Raw genomic sequence first — 25,436 nt, forward strand, 5'->3', positions numbered from 1 at the left:
TCGGTCTCCGTGTTCCGAGGCCATGTCTGCACATGCTAGGCTCGTCAAGTTAACCCTAAGTGTTTTCGCTGTGTAAAACTGTCTTACACCCGTTGTATGTGAACGTAAGAATCCATCACACCCGATCATCACGTGGCGCTTAGAAGCGATGAACTGTAGCAACGGTGCACAGTTAGGGGAGAACACTTCTTGAAATTGTTGTAAGGTATCATCTTATTTACTACCGTCGTCCTAAGTAAACAAGATGCATAAACATGATAAACATCACATGCAATCAAATAGTTGTGACATGATATGGCCAATATCATATAGCTCCATTGATCTCCATCTTCGGGGCTCCATGATCATCTTGTCACCGGCATGACACCATGATCTCCATCATCATGATCTCCATCATCGTGTCTTCATGAAGTTGTCATGCCAACGACTACTTCTACTTCTATGACTAACGCGTTTAGCAATAAAGTAAAGTAGTTTACATGGCGTTCTTCAATGACACGCAGGTCATACAAAAAATAAAGACAACTCCTATGGCTCCTGCCGGTTGTCATACTCATCGACATGCAAGTCGTGAATCCTATTACAAGAACATGATCAATCTCATACATCACATATATTCATTCATCACATCCTTTTGGCCATATCACATCACATAGCATACCCTGCAAAAACAAGTTAGACGTCCTCTAATTGTTGTTGCATGTTTTACGTGGCTGCTATGGGTTTCTAGCAAGAACGTTTCTTACCTACGCAAGACCACAACGTGATATGCCAATTGCTATTTACCCTTCATAAGGACCCTTTTCATCGAATCCGTTCCGACTAAAGTGGGAGAGACTGGCACCCGCTAGCCACCTTATGCACCAAGTGCATGTCAATCGGTGGAACCTGTCTCACGTAAGAGTACGTGTAAGGTCGGTCCGGGCCGCTTCATCCCACAATACCGTCGAAACAAGATTGGACTAGTAACGGTAAGCATATTGAACAACATCAACGCCCACAACTACTTTGTATTCTACTCGTGCAAAGAATCTACGCAATAGACCTAGCTCTGATACCACTGTTGGGGAACGTAGCAGAAATTCAAAAATTTTCCTACGTATCACCAAGATCTATCTATGGAGATACCAGCAACGAGTAGAAAGGAGAGTGCATCTACATACCCTTGTAGATCGCTAAGCGGAAGCGTTCAAGTGAACGGGGTTGATGGAGTCGTACTCGTCGTGATTCAGATCACCGATGATCAAGTGCCGAACGGACGGCACCTCTGCGTTCAACACACGTACAGCCCGGTGACGTCTCCCATGCCTTGATCCAGCAAGGAGAGAGGGAGAGGTTGAGGAAGACTCCATCCAACAGCAGCACAACGGCGTGGTGGTGGTGGAGGAGCGTGGCAATCCCGCAGGGCTTCGCCAAGCACCATGGGAGAAGAGGAGGAGAACTTGGGAGAGAGGGAGGGGCTGCACCAAAGGCATAAGGTATGTTTGGGAGGCCCTCCTACCCCACTATATATAGGGATCCCAAGGGGGGGGGGTGCGCCAGCCCCTAGGAGATCCAATCTCCAAGGGGGCGGCGGCCAGGGGAGGAGTCCTCCCCCCCAAGGCACCTAAGAGGTGCCTTCCCCTGCTGGGACTCTTCCTTTAGGGTTTCCCCAGGCGCATGGGCCTCTTGGGGCTGGTGCCCTTGGCCCATGTAGGCCAAGGCGCACCCCCTACAGCCCATGTGGCCCCCCGGGGCAGGTGGCCCCACCCGGTGGGCCCCCGGGACCCTTCCGATGGTCCCGGTACAATACCGATGACCCCGAAACTTGTCCCGATGGCCGAAACAGGACTTCCTATATATAAATCTTTACCTCCGGACCATTCCGGAACTCCTCGTGACGTCCGGGATCTCATCCGGGACTCCGAACAACATTCGGTAACCACATACAAGCTTCCTTTATAACCCTAGCGTCATCGAACCTTAAGTGTGTAGACCCTACGGGTTCGGGAGACATGTAGACATGACCGAGACGTTCTCCGGTCAATAACCAACAGCGGGATCTGGATACCCATGTTGGCTCCCACATGTTCCATGATGATCTCATCGGATGAACCACGATGTCAAGGACTTAATCAATCCCGTATTCAATTCCCTTTGTCTATCGGTATGTTACTTGCCCGAGATTCGATCGTCGGTATCCAATACCTTGTTCAATCTCGTTACCGGCAAGTCACTTTACTCGTTCCGTAACACATCATCCCGTGATCAACTCCTTGGTCACATTGCGCATATGATGATGTCCTACCGAGTGGGCCCAGAGATACCTCTCCGTTTACACGGAGTGACAAATCCCAGTCTCGATCCGCATAAAACAATAGATACTTTCGGAGATACCCGTAGTGCACCTTTATAGTCACCCAGTTATGTTGTGACGTTTGATACACCCAAAGCACTCCTACGGTATCCAGGAGTTACACGATCTCATGGTCAAAGGAAGAGATACTTGACATTGGCAAAGCTCTAGCAAACGAACTACACGATCTTTGTGCTATGCTTAGGATTGGGTCTTGTCCATCACATCATTCTCCTAATGATGTGATCCCGTTATCAACGACATCCAATGTCCATAGTCAGGAAACCATGACTATCCGTTGATCACAACGAGCTAGTCAACTAGAGGCACACTAGGGACATATTGTGGTCTATGTATTCATACGTGTATTACGATTTCCGGATAATACAGTTATAGCATGAATAAAAGACAATTATCATGAACAAGGAAATATAATAATAACACTTTTATTATTGCCTCTAGGTCATATTTCCAACACAATTATATAGTTGTGACATGATATGGCCAATATCATATAGCTCCATTGATCTTCATCTTCGGGGCTCCATGATCATCTTGTCACCGGCTTGACACCATGATCTCCATCATCGTGTCTTCATGAAGTTGTCACGCCAACGACTACTTCTACTTCTATGACTAACATTTAGCAATAAAGTAAAGTAGTTTACATGGCGTTATTCAATGACACGCAGGTCATACAAAAAATAAAGACAACTCCTATGGCTCCTGCCGGTTGTCATACTCATCGACATGCAAGTCGTGAATCCTATTACAAAGAACATGATCTCATACATCACAATTCATCATTCATCACAACTTCTGGCCATATCACATCACATGATCAATCGCTGCAAAAACAAGTTAGACGTCCTCTAATTGTTGTTGCATCTTTTACGTGGCTGCAATTGGGTTCTAGCAAGAACGTTTTCTTACCTACGAATAACCACAACGTGATTTTGTCAACTTCTATTTACCCTTCATAAGGGCCCTTTTCATCGAATCCGCTCCAACTAAAGTGGGAGAGACAGACACCCGCCAGCCACCTTATGCAACTAGTGCATGTCAGTCGGTGGAACCGGTCTCACGTAAGCGTACGTGTAAGGTTGGTCCGGGCCGCTTCATCCCACAATACCGCCGAAGCAAGAAAACACTAGTAGAGGCAAGTAATATGACAAAATCCACGCCCACAACAAAATTGTGTTCTACTCGTGCAAAGAGAACTACGCATAGACCTAGCTCATGATGCCACTGTTGGGGAACGTTGCAGAAAATTAAAAATTTTCCTACGGTTTCACCAAGATCCATCTATGAGTTCATCTAAGCAACGAGTCAAGGGAGAGAGTTTGCATCTACATACCACTTGTAGATCACGAGCGGAAGCTAGCCAAGGGGATGGTGATGATGGAGTCGTACTCGAACGTGATTCGGATCACCGATGTCCAAGTGCTGAACGGACAGCACCTCCGCGTTCAACACACGTACGGGACGGGAGACGTCTCCTCCTTCTTGATCCAGCAAGGGGGAAGGAGAGGTTGAGGAAGATTGCTCCAACGGCAGCACGACGGCGTGGTGCAGTTGGTGCAGCAATACTCCGACAGGGCTTCGCCAAGCATATACGGAGGAGGAGAGGTGTTGGGGAGGGGAGGGGCTGCGCCTTGGCTTGTCTTGAGCTCCCATGCGCCTCCCCACTATATATAGGGGTGGAGGGGCTGGTTTCTTGCCCTCCAAGTCCATTGGGGCGTTGGCCAAGGTGGGAGGAAAGAAATCCCATCATTTCCTTCCCCACCGATTGTTATCCCCCCTTTTTAGGGATCTTGATCTTATCCCTTCGGGATATGATCTTATTCCTTCTAAGGGGGGATCTTGGTGCGCCTTGACCAGGGGTGTGGGGCCTTTCCCCCACTACTCACGTTCATGTGGGTCCCCCCATGCAGGTGGGCCCCACTCCGGAACCTTCTAGAACCTTCCCGGTACAATACCGAAAAATCCCGAACATTTTCCGGTGGCCAAAATAGGACTTCCCATATATAAATCTTTACCTCCGGACCATTCCGGAACTCCTCGTGACGTCCGAGATCTCATCCGGGACTCCGAACAACATTCGGTAACCACATACAAACTTCCTTTATAACCCTAGCGTCATCGAACCTTAAGTGTGTAGACCCTACGGGTTCGGGAGACATGCAGACATGACCGAGACGTTCTCCGGTCAATAACCAACAGCGGGATCTGGATACCCATGATGGCTCCCACATGTTCCACGATGATCTCATCGGATGAACCACGATGTCAAGGACTTAATCAATCCCGTATTCAATTCCCTTTGTCTATCGGTATGTTACTTGCCCGAGATTCGATCGTCGGTATCCAATACCTTGTTCAATCTCGTTACCGGCAAGTCACTTTACTCGTTCCGTAACACATCATCCCGTGATCAAATCCTTGGTCACATTGCGCATATGATGATGTCCTACCGAGTGGGCCCAGAGATACCTCTCCGTTTACACGGAGTGACAAATCCCAGTCTCGATCCGCATAAAACAATAGATACTTTCGGAGATACCTGTAGTGCACCTTTATAGTCACCCAGTTATGTTGTGACGTTTGATACACCCAAAGCACTCCTACGGTATCTAGGAGTTACACGATCTCATGGTCAAAGGAAGAGATACTTGACATTGGCAAAGCTCTAGCAAACGAACTACACGATCTTTGTGCTATGCTTAGGATTGGGTCTTGTCCATCACATCATTCTCCTAATGATGTGATCCCGTTATCAACGACATCCAATGTCCATAGCCAGGAAACCATGACTATCTGTTGATCACAACGAGCTAGTCAACTAGAGGCTCACCAGGGACATATTGTGGTCTATGTATTCACACGTGTATTACGATTTCCGGATAATACAGTTATAGCATGAATAAAAGACAATTATCATGAACAAGGAAATATAATAATAATACTTTTATTATTGCCTCTAGGGCATATTTCCAACAGAGATCTACTAGGGGGGGCGGCGGCCTAGGGGAGGTTTCCCTCCCCCCCAAGGCACCTAGGGGTGCCTTCCACCACTAGGACTCCTCCTAGGGGGAAACCCTAGGCGCATGGGCCTATAGGGGCTGGTTCCCTTGGCCCATGATGGCCAAGGCGCACCCCCTACAGCCCATGTGGCCCCCCGGGACAGGTGGCCCCACCCGGTGGACCCCCGGGACCCTTCCGGTGGTCCCGGTACAATACCGATAACCCCGAAACTTGTCCCGATGCCCGGAATAGCACTTCCTATATATAATTCTTTACCTCCGGACCATTCCGGAACTCCTCGTGACGTCCGGGATCTCATCCGGGACTCCGAACAACATTTGGGTTTCTGCATATCCATATCTTCATAACCCTAGCGTCACCGAACCTTAAGTGTGTAGACCCTACGGGTTCGGGAGACATGCAGACATGACCGAGACGCTCTCAGTCAATAACCATCAGTGGGATCTGGATACCCATGATGGCTCCCACATGCTCCTCGATGTTGTCATCGGATGAACCACGATGTCGAGGATTCGATCAAACCCTGTATGCAATTCCCTTTGTCAATCGGTACGTTACTTGCCCGAGACTCGATCGTCGGTATCCCAATACCTTGTTCAGTCTCGTTACCGACAAGTCACTTTACTCGTACCGTAATGCATGATCCCGTGTCCAACACCTTGGTCACATTGAGCTCAATATGATGATGCATTACCGAGTGGGCCCAGAGATACCTCTCCGTCATACGGAGTGACAAATCCCAGTCTCGATCCGTGTCAACCCAACAGCTACTTTCGGAGATACCTGTAATGCACCTTTATAGTCACCCAGTTACGTTGTGACGTTTGATACACCAAAGGCACTCTTACGGTATCCGGTAGTTACACGATCTCATGGTCGAAGGAAGAGATACTTGACACTTGCAAAGCTCTAGCAAAACGAACTACACGATCTTTTATGCTATGCTTAGGATTGGGTCTTGTCCATCACATCATTCTCCTAATGATGTGATCCCGTTATCAACGACATCCAATGTCCATAGTCAGGAAACCATGACTATCTGTTGATCACAACGAGCTGGTCAACTAGAGGCTTACCAGGGACATAGTGTGGTCTAAGTATTCACACGTGTATTACGATTTCCGGATAATACAGTTATAGCATGAATAAAAGACAATTATCATGAACAATGAAATATAATAATACTTTTATTATTGCCTCTAGGGCATATTTCCAACAGTCTCCCACTTGCACTAGAGTCACCAATCTAGTTACATTGTGATGAATCGAACACCCATAGAGTTCTGGTGTTGATCATGTTTTGCACGCGAGAGAGGTTTAGTCAGCAGATCTGCGACATTCAGATCCGTGTGCACTTTGCAAATCTCTATGTCTCCATCTTGAACATTTTCACGGATGGAGTTGAAACGACGCTTGATGTGCCTGGTCTTCTTGTGAAACCTGGGCTCCTTTGCGAGGGTAATAGCTCCAGTGTTGTCACAGAAGAGTTTGATCGGCCCCGACGCATTGGGTATGACTCCTAGGTCGGTGATGAACTCCTTCACCCAAATCGCTTCATGTGCTGCCTCCGAGGCTGCCATGTACTCCGCTTCACACGTAGATCCCGCCACGACGCTCTGATTGCAGCTGCACCAGCTTACTGCTCCACCATTCAACATATACACGTATCCGGTTTGTGACTTAGAGTCATCCAGATCTGAGTCGAAGCTAGCGTCGACGTAACCCTTTACGACGAGCTCTTCGTCTCCTCCATAAACGAGAAACATGTCCTTTGTCCTTTTCAGGTACTTCAGGATATTCTTGACCGCTGTCCAGTGTTCCTTGCCGGGATTACTTTGGTATCTTGCTACCAAACTTACGGCAAGGTTTACATCGGGTCTGGTACACAGCATGGCATACATAATAGATCCTATGGCTGAAGCATAGGGGATGACACTCATCTCTTCTTTATCTTTTGCCGTGGTCGGTGACTGAGCTGAGCTCAGTCTCATACCTTGTAACATAGGCAAGAACCCCTTCTTGGACTGATCCATTCTGAATCTCTTCAAAATCTTATCAAGATATGTGCTTTGTGAAAGACCTATGAGGCGTCTCGATCTATCTCTATAGATCTTGATGCCTAATATATAAGCAGCTTCTCCAAGGTCCTTCATTGAAAAACACTTATTCAAGTAGGCCTTAATGTTGTCCAGAAATTCTATATTATTTCCCATCAGGAGTATGTCATCTACATATAATATGAGAAATGCTACAGAGCTCCCACTCACTTTCTTGTAAACGCAGGCTTCTCCATAAGTCTGCATAAACCCAAACGCTTTGATCATCTCATCAAAGCGAATGTTCCAACTCCGAGATGCTTGCACCAGTCCATAAATGGATCGCTGGAGCTTGCATACTTTGTTAGCGTTCCGAGGATCGACAAAACCTTCCGGCTGCATCATATACAGTTCTTCCTTAAGATGCCCGTTAAGGAATGCTGTTTTGACGTCCATCTGCCATATCCCATAATCATAGTATGCGGCAATTGCTAACATGATTCGGACGGACTTTAGCTTCGCTACGGGAGAGAATGTCTCGTCGTAGTCAATCCCTTGAACCTGTCGATAACCCTTAGCGACAAGTCGAGCTTTATAGATGGTAACATTACCATCCGCGTCTGTCTTCTTCTTAAAGATCCATTTGTTTTCTATCGCTCGCCGATCATCGGGCAAGTCTGTCAAAGTCCATACTTTGTTTTCATACATGGATTCTATCTCGGATTTCATGGCTTCAAGCCATTTGTTGGAATCCGGGCCCGCCATTGCTTCTTCATAGTTCGAAGGTTCATTGTTGTCTAACAACATGATTTCCAGGACAGGGTTGCCGTACCACTCTGGTGCGGAACGTGTCCTTGTGGACCTACGAAGTTCAGCAGTAACTTGATCCGAAGTACCTTGATCATTATCATGGTTTTCCTCTTCAGTTGGTGTGGGCATCACAGGAACGGTTTCCTGTGCTGCATCACTATCCCGCTCAAGAGGTAGTACTTCATCGAGTTCTACTTTCCTCCCACTTACTTCTTTCGAGAGAAACTCTTTTTCCAGAAAGCATCCGTTCTTGGCAACAAAGATCTTGCCTTCGGATCTTAAGTAGAAGGTATACCCTACAGTTTCCTTAGGGTATCCTATGAATACGCATTTTTCCGACTTGGGTTCGAGCTTTTTAGGTTGAAGTTTCTTGACATAAGCTTCGCATCCCCAAACTTTTAGAAACGACAGCTTAGGTTTCTTTCCAAACCATAATTCATACGGTGTCGTCTCAACGGATTTAGACGGTGCCCTATTTAAAGTGAATGTAGCTGTCTCTAGAGCGTATCCCCAAAATGATAGCGGTAAATCGGTAAGAGACATCATAGACCGCACCATATCCAATAGAGTGCGATTACGACGTTCGGACACACCGTTTCGCTGAGGTGTTCCAGGCGGCGTGAGCTGTGAAACGATTCCACATTTCTTTAAGTGTGTACCAAATTCGTGACTTAAGTATTCTCCTCCACGATCTGATCGTAAGAATTTTATCTTTCGGTCACGTTGATTCTCCACCTCATTCTGAAATTCCTTGAACTTTTCAAAGGTCTCAGACTTTTGTTTCATTAAGTAGACATACCCATATCTACTCAAGTCATCTGTGAGAGTGAGAACATAACGATATCCTCCGCGAGCCTCAACGCTCATTGGACCGCACACATCGGTATGTATGATTTCCAACAAGTTGGTTGCTCGCTCCATTGTTCCGGAGAACGGAGTCTTGGTCATTTTGCCCAAGAGGCATGGTTTGCACGTGTCAAACGATTCATAATCAAGAGACTCTAAAAGTCCATCGGCATGGAGCTTCTTCATGCGCTTGACACCAATGTGACCAAGGCGACAGTGCCACAAGTATGTGGGACTATCGTTATCAACTTTAAATCTTTTGGCATCTACACTATGAACATGTGTAATATTACGCTCGAGATTCATTAAGAATAAACCATTGACCATCGGAGCATGACCATAAAACATATCTCTCATATAAATCGAACAACCATTATTCTCAGACTTAAATGAGTAGCCATCTCGTATTAAACGAGATCGTGATACAATGTTCATGCTCAAACTTGGCACTAAATAACAATTATTAAGGTTCAAAACTAATCCCGTAGGTAAATGTAGAGGCAGCGTGCCGACGGCGATCACATCGACTCTGGAACCATTCCCGACACGCATCGTCACCTCGTCCTTTGCCAGTCTCCGTTTATTCCGCAGCTCCTGCTGTGAGTTACAAATATGAGCAATGGCACCGGTATCAAATACCCAGGAGTTACTACGATTACTGGTAAGGTACACATCAATCACATGTATATCAAATATACCTTTGGTGTTGCCGGCCTTCTTATCCGCTAAGTATTTGGGGCAGTTCCGCTTCCAGTGACCCTTCCCCTTGCAATAAAAGCACTCAGTCTCAGGCTTGGGTCCATTCTTTGACTTCTTCCCGGTAACTGGCTTACCAGGCGCGGCAACATCTTTGCCGTCCTTCTTGAAGTTCTTCTTACCCTTGCCCTTCTTGAACTTAGTGGTCTTATTGACCATCAACACTTGATGTTCTTTCTTGATTTCAGCCTCTGCTGACTTCAGCATCGAGAACACTTCAGGAATGGTCTTTTCCATTCCCTGCATGTTGTAGTTCATCACAAAGCTCTTGTAGCTTGGTGGGAGCGACTGGAGGATTCTGTCAATGACCGCCTCATCTGGGAGGTTAATGTTCAGCTGGGTCATACGGTTGTGCAACCCAGACATCTTCAGGATGTGCTCACTGACAGAACTGTTCTCCTCCATCTTACAACTGTAGAACTTGTCGGAGACATCATATCTTTCGACCCGGGCATGAGCTTGAAAAACTAGTTTCAGCTCTTCGAACATCTCATATGCTCCGTGATGCTCAAAACGCTTTTGGAGCCCCGGTTCTAAGCTGTAAAGCATGCCGCACTGAACGAGGGAGTAATCATCAGCGCGAGACTGCCAAGCATTCATAATGTCTTGGTTCTCTGGGACGGGAGCGTCACCTAGCGGTCCTTCTAGGACATATTGTTTCCTGGCAGCTATGAGGATGATCCTCAGGTTCCGGACCCAGTCCGTATAGTTGCTGCCATCATCTTTCAGCTTGGTTTTCTCTAGGAACGCGTTGAAGTTCATGTTGACATTAGCGTTGGCCATTGATCTACAAGACATATTTGCAAAGGTTTTAGACTAAGTTCATGATAATAAAGTTCTAATCAAATTATGAACTCCCACTTAGATTAGACATCCCTTTAGTCATCTAAGTGTTACACGATCCGAGTCGACTGGCCCGTGTCCGATCATCACGTGAGACGGACTAGTCATCGTCGGTGAACATTTTCATGTTGATCGTATCTTCCATACGACTCGTGTTCGACCTTTCAGTCTCCGTGTTCCGAGGCCATGTCTGCACATGCTAGGCTCGTCAAGTTAACCCTAAGTGTTTTCGCTGTGTAAAACTGTTTTACACCCGTTGTATGTGAACGTAAGAATCCATCACACCCGATCATCACGTGGTGCTTAGAAACGACGAACTGTAGCAACGGTGCACAGTTAGGGGAGAACACTTCTTGAAATTTTATAAGGGATCATCTTATTTACTACCGTCGTCCTAAGTAAACAAGATGCATAATACATAATAAACATCACATGCAATTATATAGTTGTGACATGATATGGCCAATATCATATAGCTCCATTGATCTTCATCTTCGGGGCTCCATGATCATCTTGTCACCGGCTTGACACCATGATCTCCATCATCATGATCTCCATCATCGTGTCTTCATGAAGTTGTCACGCCAACGACTACTTCTACTTCTATGACTAACGTTTAGCAATAAAGTAAAGTAGTTTACATGATGTTATTCAATGACACGCAGGTCATACAAAAAATAATGACAACTCCTATGGCTCCTGCCGGTTGTCATACTCATCGACATGCAAGTCGTGAATCCTATTACAAAGAAGATGATCTCATACATCACAATTCATCATTCATCACAACTTCTGGCCATATCACATCACATGATCAATCGCTGCAAAAACAAGTTAGACGTCCTCTAATTGTTGTTGCATCTTTTACGTGGCTGCAATTGGGTTCTAGCAAGAACGTTTTCTTACCTACGAATCACCACAACGTGATTTTGTCAACTTCTATTTACCCTTCATAAGGGCCCTGTTCATCGATTCCGCTCCAACTAAGGTGGGAGAGACAGACACCCGCCAGCCACCTTATGCAACTTGTGCATGTCAGTCGGTGGAACCGGTCTCACGTAAGTGTACGTGTAAGGTTGGTCCGGGCCGCTTCATCCCACAATACCGTTGAGCAAGAAAAGACTAGTAGAGGCAAGTAAGATGACAAAATCCACGCCCACAACAAAGTTGTGTTCTACTCGTGCAAAGAGAACTACGCATAGACCTAGCTCATGATGCCACTGTGGGGAATGTTGCAGAAAATTAAAAATTTTCCTACGGTTTCACCAAGATCCATCTATGAGTTCATCTAAGTAACGAGTCTAGGGAGAGAGTTTGCATCTACATACCACTTGTAGATCGCGTGCGGAAGCTTGCAAGGTGATGATGTAGTCGTACTCGACGTGATCCAAATCACCGATGACCAGCGCCGAACGGACGGCACCTCCGCGTTCAACACACGTACGGGACGGGAGACGTCTCCTCCTTCTTGATCCAGCAAGGGGGAAGGAGAGGTTGATGAAGATCCAGCAGCACGACCGCGTGGTGGTGGATGCAGGGCGTCACAGCAGCAGGGCTTCGCCGAGACTACGAGGGAGAGACGTAACGGGGGGAGGTGGAGGCGCCAGGGGCTGGTGTGTGAAGTCCCTCCTCTCCCCCACTATATATAGGGGTGCCAGGGGGGGCGTCGGCCCTAGTAGATGAGATCTACTAGGGGGGCGGCGGCCTAGGGGAGGTTTCCCTCCCCCCCAAGGCACCTAGGGGTGCCTTCCACCACTAGGACTCCTCCTAGGGGGAAACCCTAGGCGCATGGGCCTATAGGGGCTGGTGCCCTTGGCCCATGATGGCCAAGGCGCACCCCCTACAGCCCATGTGGCCCCTCGGGACAGGTGGCCCCACCCGGTGGACCCCCGGGACCCTTCCGGTGGTCCCGGTACAATACCGATAACCCCGAAACTTGTCCCGATGCCCGAAATAGCACTTCCTATATATAATTCTTTACCTCCGGACCATTCCGGAACTCCTCGTGACGTCCGGGATCTCATCCGGGACTCCGAACAACATTCGGGTTTCTGCATATCCATATCTTCATAACCCTAGCGTCACCGAACCTTAAGTGTGTAGACCCTACGGGTTCGGGAGACATGCAGACATGACCAAGACGCTCTCAGTCAATAACCATCAGCGGGATCTGGATACCCATGATGGCTCCCACATGCTCCTCGATGTTGTCATCGGATGAACCACTATGTCGAGGATTCGATCAAACCCTGTATGCAATTCCCTTTGTCAATCGGTACGTTACTTGCCCGAGACTCGATCGTCGGTATCCCAATACCTTGTTCAGTCTCGTTACCGGCAAGTCACTTTACTCGTACCGTAATGCATGATCCCGTGTCCAACACCTTGGTCACATTAAGCTCAATATGATGATGCATTACCGAGTGGGCCCAGAGATACCTCTCCGTCATACGGAGTGACAAATCCCAGTCTCGATCCGTGTCAACCCAACAGCTACTTTCGGAGATACCTGTAATGCACCTTTATAGTCACCCAGTTACGTTGTGACGTTTGATACACCCAAGGCACTCTTACGGTATCCGGGAGTTACACGATCTCATGGTCGAAGGAAGAGATACTTGACACTTGCAAAGCTCTAGCAAAACGAACTACACGATCTTTTATGCTATGCTTAGGATTGGGTCTTGTCCATCACATCATTCTCCTAATGATGTGATCCCGTTATCAACGACATCCAATGTCCATAGTCAGGAAACCATGACTATCTGTTGATCACAACGAGCTGGTCAACTAGAGGCTTACCAGGGACATAGTGTGGTCTAAGTATTCACACGTGTATTACGATTTCCGGATAATACAGTTATAACATGAATAAAAGACAATTATCATGAACAATGAAATATAATAATACTTTTATTATTGCCTCTAGGGCATATTTCCAACAGATATACCCCGTGGCGTAAACCGGCCGGAAGTATAAACCGGCCGGACTGGATGACTCACTGGTAACCCGCCCGGAGCTTGGCGGTTCACCGCTACCCGCCCGGTCTTGGCGGTTCATTAGTAACCCGGCGGGCGGGTCAGATGGATGACGAGGCCCATGGCCCAGAAGGCCGATTCATACTATGGTGGGCCGGTTTAAGATGAAAGGCATGAGGAATATTTACCTTACAAGGAGTTAAGACCAGGACTTGTATCCGGTTTGTATTAGAGATAGACTAGTCCTAATCCTAATAGGACTCCACATGTAAACCGCTCCTTCAACATATATAAGGAGGGGCAGGGCTCCCCAAAGGGGGGAGAAAAAGAAACAATATCTAGGGCTAGACACAAAGAGGAGAGCCGGTTTACGGCGACTCCCTCGTGATGATAATGAGACCTAGCCTCAAACAGCATGTAGGGCTATTACCGGATGATGTTTCCCGGGGCCCGAAGCTGTCTAAACCCTTGTCTTGCGTGTTGATCCGCCCTGCGTCTCTCGTCCCACTCAACCCCTCTCAAGCTACCACGTAGATGCGTTGGCCTCGCGACTAAGTCCTGACACTAAGGACATCTGCCGTGACAATTCCACGACAGTTGGCGCCCACCGTGGGGCCCGCGCACGGTGGTGTTGAGTTCTTGGAGGGATCTTTCCCAGGATTTCAAGAAGTTCATGAAAATCTGGATCAAGAAGAACCGGATTGAAAGGGTCTGCACTTGCAATCTATGAGATTTGCGTTCAAAGGAAAATAAGGGTTTTCTGGTGCGTCACCGATGCAACGCGACCCGTCGAATCCGAATAGAAGACCAAGTTTACTGTTACAATCCTTATCAACGCAGGCGTGAGAAGGCAATAGTACTACTTCATTGCTGCTCCATCAAGTACTTGTGTACTGTTCATGATTAAAGCTCAGATTTTGAGGAGGCAAATCTGCCCAGATAAGAAATAATATTTGTTGAAACTATGTCACGTGAGCATGCATATTTGGGAAAAAGACTACAACACCAGATAGGACTGACAGATTAACAAGTTCAATCTCCAGCGCCACACAGACGACGATTAGGAGAAGGTTAGTGGGTGTGGATCTTCTTCAGAGTTCAACTCGCTGTCAAAACCGCCCTGTCTTCCGAATCGCCCGCAGCGTGCAAACCGCCGTGGCTCCGCTTCCTCTCAGCGGGTCCGCCTTCGAGTCGGCCGGCTCCTGCCGTCGCTATCTCGGCCTCACTCTGAGTCGACAGGGATGGATTCGACGAAAACTACCGTGACTCGAAGAAGGAAAACCTGCCTTGGTTGCTTCATGTCCGTTCCAGGCCGTCCTGACCTCGCAAAACTGCCGCCGGATGCCAAAACCGTCGTTGCCTGAATTGTGGCGGAGCCATCGCCTCGTCCCCGCTGTCACAATCTCCGTTACTTCAACCCGTCGGCGTTTCACCTGCTGCCATTGTTGAGTCACTTCCGCCTCTGAGCTGCCGTCATCGAGCTGCAACAGGTTTGACCCCGAGTCATCGCCATAACCTGCCGCCGCCGCGAGCTCTTGCGGTTGCCTGCAAGCCAGCGCCTTCATGGCCGAGCCACCTCCATGATGGCGGGTCAGCGTCGAAGCCATTGCTGAAGCCTCACCCTCTATCGTGGCTGGCCAGTCCGCCTCAGCTGCAGTTTGCTACGGCAGCTGTAGCCCGTTTGGCCGGGTCAGCCGCCGCTTCTTGCGGCCTCGAGCCGCCTGTTCTAAGCCAGCACTGCCTCAGCCACGCCGTCCGGATCACTTGATGCCTTTGCCTCCCTGCCCGCACAAGTTGCCGAGGTGGCCACTTCACGGCCCTGTTGTACATCGAGTCTCATCGCTCCTGAACCACCCCTGCTGCCTCGCATACCGCTTTGAAACGGCCACCGTCGATCGAGCCGTCAAATCGCCAAGTCGCCAAGACCAAGATTTCCGACGCAGCCGTCAACGTTGAACCGTCGACGTTGCAGCCATCTTGAGCCACCAAGGACCGCGCCAAAGCCGCTGCCATGGCTCACTGGTTTCTGAAACATCAGGTGACATCTATCTAAGTCTGTTTTTGACATATATTGTTTTTGTAAAAAGAACAATTACGTTGGTTTTGCATATTTTTATATGCAGGACAATTATTCACCACAACATTGGTGTTACACCATGCATATGGAGCGCGCACTGGCGTCATTATATACTAGCTTTTGACCATTCCGCACTGCTCAACGGACGCGCGCAAACCGCCTGTGGTCCGGTTTACATCAACACGCCGACCGACTCGCCCGTCCGCACCACCTTACAACGCCACAGACGACTCGCCCGTCCGCCCTCGCCGCCGGTTCATGCGTCTGCGCCGGATTACAACGCGGAGGACAACTTGCCCGTCCGCACCAGGCTTACAACCGTCACCGAGGTGATCATCAACTCAGCGGTGGATAATTTCCGGCCTAACATATCAGGTGAAATCTATCTAAGTCTATTTTTGACACATATTGTTTTTGTCAAAGAACAAATTACTCTGGCTTGCGATGTTTTTCATGCAGGACAATTGTTCACTACATCAACACGACGTGGTTGACTTGCTCGTCCGCGCCGGTTTACGACACCGGTGCCGATATTCCCCGTCTGCACCGGTTTACAATGCCGCGGCCGGTTCATCTATCCGAGCTGCCTCTGATGTTGCGGTCGCTTTTGTCGTCCGTCTCTCGCGGCCTGGTCTACATCAACATACCGGGCCGCACCTGTCTGCATGAGCTGTTTATTGGGCGCACAAGTCGCCGCCACTACAGTTTTGATTAACTTCAAATCACCAGTTGGAAGGAACCATTGGCCGAGTTGCTGACACGACTCATACGGGATCATTTACAACCCGCCGCAGTCACCTCAACCTTCTATGGATTCACATCGTGCTATCAACGCCAATGATATACAAGTTATGCCGGTTTATATCACGGTCAAATATGGAGAGCCTCAAGCCAACTCCTCGAGTCACCTTTGAGACTCGGGGGCTAAGATGACACGACTCAGCGAATATTGCTAGTTTCAGCAAATTTAAAAACCCCAGGACGATGGAGGGAAGGATAACCCAGTCCCGGAGGCTACTGTTATATTGATGAAAGTTTAAAGGCCGTCAGAAAATTTCCGGTTTAGAAAGTATATGACAGTTACAAAATCCCCGCTCAATGAAGAAGATCCGGGTCATCAGAAAGGATTCCGGTTTAAAATCCGGCTCAAGGGAAGTCAGTCTGACTGAAGCTCTCAAATATCCGGTTTACAGTCCGGTTCAAGGGAAGTCTGTTCTCCCACAAAGCTCTGAAGCGCTCAAATCCGGTTTAACAATGCCCGGTTCAAAAAGAAATTAACTTCTCGCAAGTTCGGGTTTAAAGGCCGTCAGAAAATTTTCCGGCTGAAAATGAAGATCCCGGTTTAAAATCCGGTTCAAGGGAAAGATGTCTCCCACAAAGCTTTGAAGCTCTCAATATCCGGTTCAAGATCCCGGTTCAAGAAGAGTTTATCTCTTGCAAAAAGTTAAAAATTGCCAAAGAGGACCTGCTGCCACGATGCGCGGTTCAAACATGGATATTCCGCCTTACTGGCCTGACATATTATTGATTACATGGAGGTTTCTGCTTCATAAAGCGGGGTCTCTGGTCTTTTACATCATGTGAGGTTACACGGAGTTGCTCTAAAGCGGCCTCCAGTTTACCCCTTGAGTTCGCTTTGCTAAAAGCATCGTATTATATCACTTGGAGGATTGGTCGTGTCCGAACCAATACCATGCCTCTTGATAGGCGAAAGCCACCAGATCACTTGGGGACTTGGTCATGTCTGAACCAGTCATGCCTCTTGGTCGGCCTAAGGCCATAGAATCACTTGGGGGCTTGGTCGAACCCGAACCATGACCACGCCATTTGGTCGGCATAAATGCCACAGAATCACTTGGGGACCTGGCTGACTAGCACCATAGTTACACCTAACGGGAGCTTGGTCGTGTTTGGCCATGGTAACGCCATTTGATCATTGCTTTTGTCGTTGCTTTTGCTTCACACTTTTCTTTGAAGGGTTTTTTTTGCTTTTCATTATGTTTCTTAAACCGACAAAAAAATTTCAATTGACGGAACACAGTTCACGTCAATCCGGAGAGTATTTGCCCGGTTTAACATCCTCTTATGGAGTAAACCGGTGTTTATCACAACCCGGCACAGTTTTATCATAAACCGGCACAATATGGAAGGAGTTATCAGTACTCAAGATTTGGGTTATCACCCTTACTACAAAAAGTTGGTAAAACCAACGATGTGATCCAATGTCACAGGTATGATATATTTCATATTTGATTATTCTAAATGCAGCCTTGGTTATAAACCCAGGTTATATGTTGGGTATTATGACCCGTCAGGCGGTAAACCGCCAGGACACTTTAAACTTGCTGTATGCAGAAACAGGTTTGTTAAACCGGCCTGGTTTTTGGACTATAAGTCGCCAACATATATATATTTGGATTGCGCCATCGGAATTATGCGCTTATAAATCATTGGGTTATATTATTCAAATAGCCAAACTTGGCTGGATTTTCATTATGATATTGAATGAATAAGGTTTTCATACCGGATTATATTATCTTGAATAGCCAACATGGCTGGATTTTTTATGGTTATTAATAACCAGTATTATTGAGTTTTCAAAAGTCGCTTTAGCGCAACAGTTATTATTTTATCAAAGGATATGATTTATTCTACAATGGAAGGAATAGTCCCGAGTCGCTGCAGGCTCACGACCCGGCACTTGGGGGCTACATTATTCAAATTGAGATTACATGCAAGTGTCATGTCGCTGCAAGCATGCACCATGACACTTGGGGGCTAATGCAAAGTCATTTTTATTAGTCTTATTGAAGACCGACTCATCATATTATAATGAGCCGGCCCTTGGGGGCTACCAATTGCTCCAGTCAACAATTCAAGGTACACAAGTTTTCGTCCATAATATTGAAGGATTCATTGCTCAGTTGGTAAAGCACAAAACTCTTAACCTTGTGGACGTGGGTTCAAGCCCTATGATGGAAGCTACATTATAAGGTCTTATTTTCATTGAAGTATATATCAAGTCCCGGTTCAGTATTATTTTACTAAGCCGGCCCTTGGGGGCTACACGTTGCTGTTCAAAGTTTACAAGATTATATTTACAAAGTCCCTGCTCATTATTGCATAATGACCCGGCCCTTGGGGGCTACACTGGTTGAAGTTTTTATAAGCAATTACAAGTCCCAGGTTGCTGCAAGCATGACAACCCGGCACTTGGGGGCTACATATATGGAGTATTCAGTTTTGAGATGAACAAACCGGATTTCTTCAAGGTTGAAACACTTATTGGAGCAAGTCTTAAGTTATCACTATGTTCTCCTCTTAAGACTTGGGGGCTACATGTATTATGCATATAAAGGAGGAACATCTTCTTTTTATCAGTTTTGAGCAAATCAGGAAGATCAATTACATGACCCGGTGTTGATAACAATTATGACCTGGTGCCATCAAAATTTATAAACCCGGCCATTTTTGGTAATATTAAACGAGCAAATTTTACATCATCAAACCGACTGAATATCAGAGTATTTCTCGGTGACAAACCAATGTCGGCAAATTGATTATGAAGTTGGCTTATTGACCTGGATTTTCTAGAAGAAGGAAATGGCAAGGAATTAAGGATGCTCAGATGCCGGTTTACAATAATTCTTAACCCGGAGCATAATCTATCAAATTTATTCTTGTATTTGTTTTACAGGATCAGTTTAACATGGATAAATCCAAATTAAACTGGGGGATAATGTCGGGGATATACCCCGTGGCGTAAACCGGCCGGAAGTATAAACCGGCCGGACTGGATGACTCACTGGTAACCCGCCCGGAGCTTGGCGGTTCACCGGCTACCCGCCCGGTCTTGGCGGTTCATTAGTAACCCGGCGGGCGGGTCAGATGGATGACGAGGCCCATGGCCCAGAAGGCCGGTTCATACTATGGTGGGCCGGTTTAAGAGGAAAGGCATGAGGAATATTTACCTTACAAGGAGTTAAGACTAGGACTTGTATCCGGTTTATATTAGAGATAGACTAGTCCTAATCCTAATAGGACTCCACATGTAAACCGCCCCTTCAACATATATAAGGAGGGGCAGGGCTCCCCAAAGGGGGGGGGGGAGAATAAGAAACAATATCTAGGGCTAGACACAAAGAGGAGAGTCGGTTTACGGCGACTCCCTCGTGATGATAATGAGACCTAGCCTCAAACAGCATGTAGGGCTATTACCGGATGATGTTTCCCGGGGCCCGAAGCTGTCTAAACCCTTGTCTTGCGTGTTGATCCGCCCTGCGTCTCTCGTCCCACTCAACCCCTCTCAAGCTACCACGTAGATGCATTGGCCTCGCGACTAAGTCCTGACACTAAGGACATCTGCCGTGACAATTCCACGACACTACGCACACGCAAGATCATGGTGATGCATAGCAACGAGAGGGGAGAGTGTGATCTATGTACCCCTGTAGACCGACAGCGGAAGCGTTATGACAACGCGGTTGATGTAGTCGTACGTCTTCACGGCCCGACCGATCAAGCACCGAAACTACGGCACCTCCGAGTTCTGGCACACGTTCAGCTCGATGACGATCCCCGGACTCCGATCCAGCAAAGTGTCGGGGAAGAGTTCCGTCAGCATGACGGCGTGGTGACGATCTTGATGTTCAACTGTCGCAGGGCTTCGCCTAAGCACCACTACAATATTATCGAGGACTATGGTGGAAGGGGGCACCGCACACGGTTAAGAGAACGAACTTAGAGATCAACTTGTGTGTCTATGGGGTGCCGCTTGGCCACGTATATAAAGGAGTGGAGGAGGGGGGAGAGGGCCGGCCCCTATGGTGCACCCTGGAGGAGTCCTACTCCCACCGGGAGTAGGATTCCCCCCCTTCCAAGTAGTAGGAGTAGGAGTCAAGGCAAGGGAAGGGAGAAGAGAAGGAAGAAGGGGGCGCAACCCCTCCCCTAGTCCAATTCGGACTAGGCCTTGGGGGAGGGCGCCTAACCTCTCCTCTCTCTTTCCCCTAAAGCTCAATAAGGCCCATATACTCCCCGACGAATTCCCGTAACTCTCCGGTACTTCGAAAAATACCCGAATCACTCGAAACCTTTACGATGTCCGAATATAGTCGTCCAATATATCAATCTTTACGTCTCGACCATTTCGAGACTCCTCGTCATGTCCCCGATCTCATCCAGAACTCCAAACTCCTTCGGTACATCAAAACTCATAAACTCATAATATAACTGTCATCGAAACCTTACGCATGCGGACCCTACGGGTTCGAGAACAATGTAGACATGACCGAGACACGTCTCCGGTCAATAACCAATAGCGGAACCTGGATGCTCATATTGGCTCCCACATATTCTACGAAGATCTTTATCGGTCAGACCGCATAACAACATACGTTGTTCCCTTTGTCATCGGTATGTTACTTGCCCGAGATTCGATCGTCGGTATCCTAATACCTAGTTCAATCTTGTTACCGGCAAGTCTCTTTACTCGTTCCGTAATACCTCATCTCGCAACTAACTCATTAGTTGTAATGCTGGCAAGGCTTATGTGATGTGCATTACCGAGAGGGCCCAGAGATACCTCTCCGACAATCGGAGTGACAAATCCTAATCTCGAAATACGCCAACCCAACATGTACCTTTGGAGACACCTGTAGAGCTCCTTTATAATCACCCAGTTACGTTGTGATGTTTGGTAGCACACAAAGTGTTCCTCCGGTAAACGGGAGTTGCATAATCTCATAGTCATAGGAACATGTATAAGTCATGAAGAAAGCAATAGCAACATACTAAACGATCGAGTGCTAAGCTAACGGAATGGGTCAAGTCAATCACACCATTCTCCTAATGATGTGATCCCGTTCATCAAATAACAACTCTTTGTCTATGGTTAGGAAACATAACCATCTTTGATTAATGAGCTAGTCAAGTAGAGGCATACTAGTGACACTCTGTTCGTCTATGTATTCACACATGTATTATGTTTCCGGTTAATACAATTCTAGCATGAATAATAAACATTTATCATGAAATAAGGAAATAAATAATAACTTTATTATTGCCTCTAGGGCATATTTCCTTCAGTCTCCCACTTGCACTAGAGTCAATAATCTAGTTCACATTGCCATGTGATTTAGCACCAATAGTTCACATCATTATGTGACCAACACTCAAAGGGATTACTAGAGTCAATAATCTAGTTCACATCGCTATGTGATTAACACCCAAAGAGTACTAAGGTGTGATCATGTTTTGCCTGTGAGAGAAGTTTAGTCAACGGGTCTGCTATATTCAGATCCGTATGTATTTTGCAAATTTCTATGTCAATAATGCTCTGCACGGAGCTACTATAGCTAATTGCTCCCACTTTCAATATGTATCCAGATTGAGACTTAGAGTCATCTAGATCAGTGTCAAAATTTGCATCAACATAACCCTTTACGACGAACCTTTTTGTCATGTCCATAATCGAGAAATATATCCTTATTCCACTAAGGATAATTTTGACCGTTGTCCAGTGATCTACTCCTAGATCACTATTGTACTCCCTTGCCAAAATCAGTGTAGGGTATACAATAGATCTGGTACACAGCATGGTATACTTTATAGAACCTATGGCTGAGGCATAGGGAATGATTTTCATTCTCTTTCTATCTTCTTCCGTGGTCCGGCTTTGAGTCTTACTCAATTTCACACCTTGTAACACAGCCAAGAACTCTTTTCTTTGACTGTTCCATTTTGAACTACTTCAAAATCTTGTTAAGGTATGTACTCATTGAAAAAACTTATCAAGCGTCTTGATCTATCTCTATAGATCTTGATGCTCAATATGTAAGCAGCTTCATCGAGGCCTTTCTTTGAAAAAATCCTTTCAAACACTCCTTTATGCTTTGCAGAATAATTCTACATTATTTCCGATCAACAATATGTCATACACATATACTTATCAGAAATGCTGTAGTGCTCCCACTCACTTTCTTGTAAATACAGGCTTCACCGCAAGTCTGTATAAAACTATATGCTTTGATCAACTTATCAAAGCATATATTCCAACTCCGAGATGCTTGCACCAGTCCATAGATGGATCGCTGGAGCTTGCATATTTTGTTTAGCACCTTTAGGATTGACAAAACCTTCTGGTTGCATCATATACAACTCTTCTTTAAATCCATTAAGGAATGTAGTTTTGTTTATCCATTTGCCAGATTTCATAAAAATGCGGCAAATGCTAACATGATTTGGACAGACTTAAGCATCGCTACGAGTGAGAAAATTTCATCGTAGTCAACACCTTGAACTTTGTCAAAAACCTTTTTCGACAAGTCTAGCTTTGTAGATAGTAACACTACTATCAGCGTCCGTCTTCCTCTTGAAGATCCATTTATTTTCTATGGCTTGCCGATCATCGGGCAAATCCATCAAAGTCCATACTTTGTTCTCATACATGGATCATATCTCAGATTTCATGGCCTCAAACCATTTCACAGAATTTGGGCTCATCATCGCTTCCTCATAGTTCGCAAGTTCGTCATGGTCTAGTAACATGACTTTCAGAACAGGATTACCGTACCACTCTGGTGCGGATCTCACTCTGGTTTACCTACGAGATTCGGTAGTGACTTGATCTGAAGTTACATGATCATCATCATTAGCTTCCTTACTAATTGGTGTAGTAGTCATAAGAACAGATTTTTGTGATGAACTACTTTCCAATAAGGGAGCAGGTACAGTTACCTCATCAAGTTCTACTTTCCTCCCACTCACTTCTTTCGAGAGAAATTCCTTCTCTAGAAAGGATCCATTCAAAGCAACGAATATCTTGCCCTCGGATCTGTGATAGAAGGTGTACCCAACATTTTCTTTTTGGGTATCCTATGAAGACGCACTTCTCCGATTTGGGTTTGAGCTTATCAGGTTGAAACTTTTTCACATAAGCATTGCAACCTCAAACTTTAAGAAACGACAGCTTAGGTTTCTTGCCAAACCATAGTTCATACGGTGTCGTTTCAACAGATTTAGATGGTGCCCTATTTAACATGAATGCAGCTGTCTCTAATGCATAATCCCAAAATGATAGTGGTAGATTGGTAAGAGACATCATAGTTCGCACCATATCTAATAAAGTACGGTTATGACGTTCGGACACACCATTATGGTGTGGTGTTCCAGGTGGCGTGAGTAGTGAAACTATTTCACATTGTTTTTAACTGAAGGCCAAACTCATAACTCAAATATTTTACTTCTGCGATCATATCGTAGAAACTTTTTATTTTTGTTACGATGATTCTCCACTTCACTCTGAAATTCTTTGAACTTTTCAAATGTTTCAGACTTGTGTTTCATCAAGTAGATATACCCATATCTGCTCAAATCATTTGTGAAGGTCAGAAAATAACGATACCCGCCGTGAGCCTCAACACTCATCGGATCACATACATCAGTATGTATTATTTCCAATAAGTCAGTTGCTCGATCCATTGTTCCGAAGAACGGAGTCTTAGTCATCTTGCCCATAAGGCATGGTTCGCAAGCATCAAGTGATTCATAATCAAGTGATTCCAAAATCCCATCAGCATGGAGTTTCTTCATGCGCTTTACACCAATATGACCTAAACGGCAGTGCCACAAATAAGTTGCATTATCATTATTAACTTTGCATCTTTTGTCTTCAATATTATGAATATGTGTATCACTACGATCGAGATCCAATGAACCATTTTCATTGGGTGTGTAACCATATAAGGTTTTATTCATGTAAACAGAACAACAATTATTCTCTAACTTAAATGAATAACCGTATTGCAATAAACATGATCAAATCATATTCATGCTCAACGCAAACACCAAATAACACTTATTTAGGTTCAACACTAATCCCGAAAGTATAGGGAGTGTGCGATGATGATCATATCAATCTTGGAACTACTTCCAACACACATCGTCACTTCACCCTTAACTAGTTTCTGTTCATTCTGCAACTCCCGTTTCGAGTTACTACTCTTAGCAACTGAACCAGTATCAAATACCGAGGGGTTGCTACGAACACTAGTAAAATACACATTAATAATCTGTATATCAAATATACCTTTGTTCACTTTGCCATCCTTCTTATCCGCCAAATACTTGGGGCAGTTCCGCTTCCAGTGACCAGTCCCTTTGCAGTAGAAGCACTTTGTCTCAGGCTTAGGACCAGACTTGGGCTTTCTTCACTTGAGCAGCAACTTGCTTGTTGTTCTTCTTGAAGTTCCCCTTCTTCCCTTTGCCCTTTTATTGAAACTAGTGGTCTTGTCTACCATCAACACTTGATGTTTTTGTTGATATCTACCTTCGTCGATTTTAGCATCACGAAGAGCTTGGGAATCGTTTCTGTTATCCCTTGCATATTATAGTTCATCACGAAGTTCTACTAACTTGGTGATGGTGACTAGAGAATTCTGTCAATCACTATTTTATCTGGAAGATTAACTCCCACTTGATTCAAGCGATTGTAGTACCCAGACAATCTGAGCACATGCTCACTAGTTGAGCGATTCTCCTCCATCTTTTAGCTATAGAACTTGTTGGAGACTTCATATCTCTCAACTCGGGTATTTGCGTGAAATATTAACTTCAACTCCCGGAACATCTCATATGGTCCATGACGTTCAAAAAGTCTTTGAAGTCCCGATTCTAAGCCATTAAGCATGGTGCACTAAACTATCAAGTAGTC

The sequence above is a fragment of the Triticum dicoccoides genome, chromosome 2A, assembly GCF_002162155.2.
Source record: "Triticum dicoccoides isolate Atlit2015 ecotype Zavitan chromosome 2A, WEW_v2.0, whole genome shotgun sequence".
NCBI classification, from domain to species: domain Eukaryota; kingdom Viridiplantae; phylum Streptophyta; class Magnoliopsida; order Poales; family Poaceae; genus Triticum; species Triticum dicoccoides.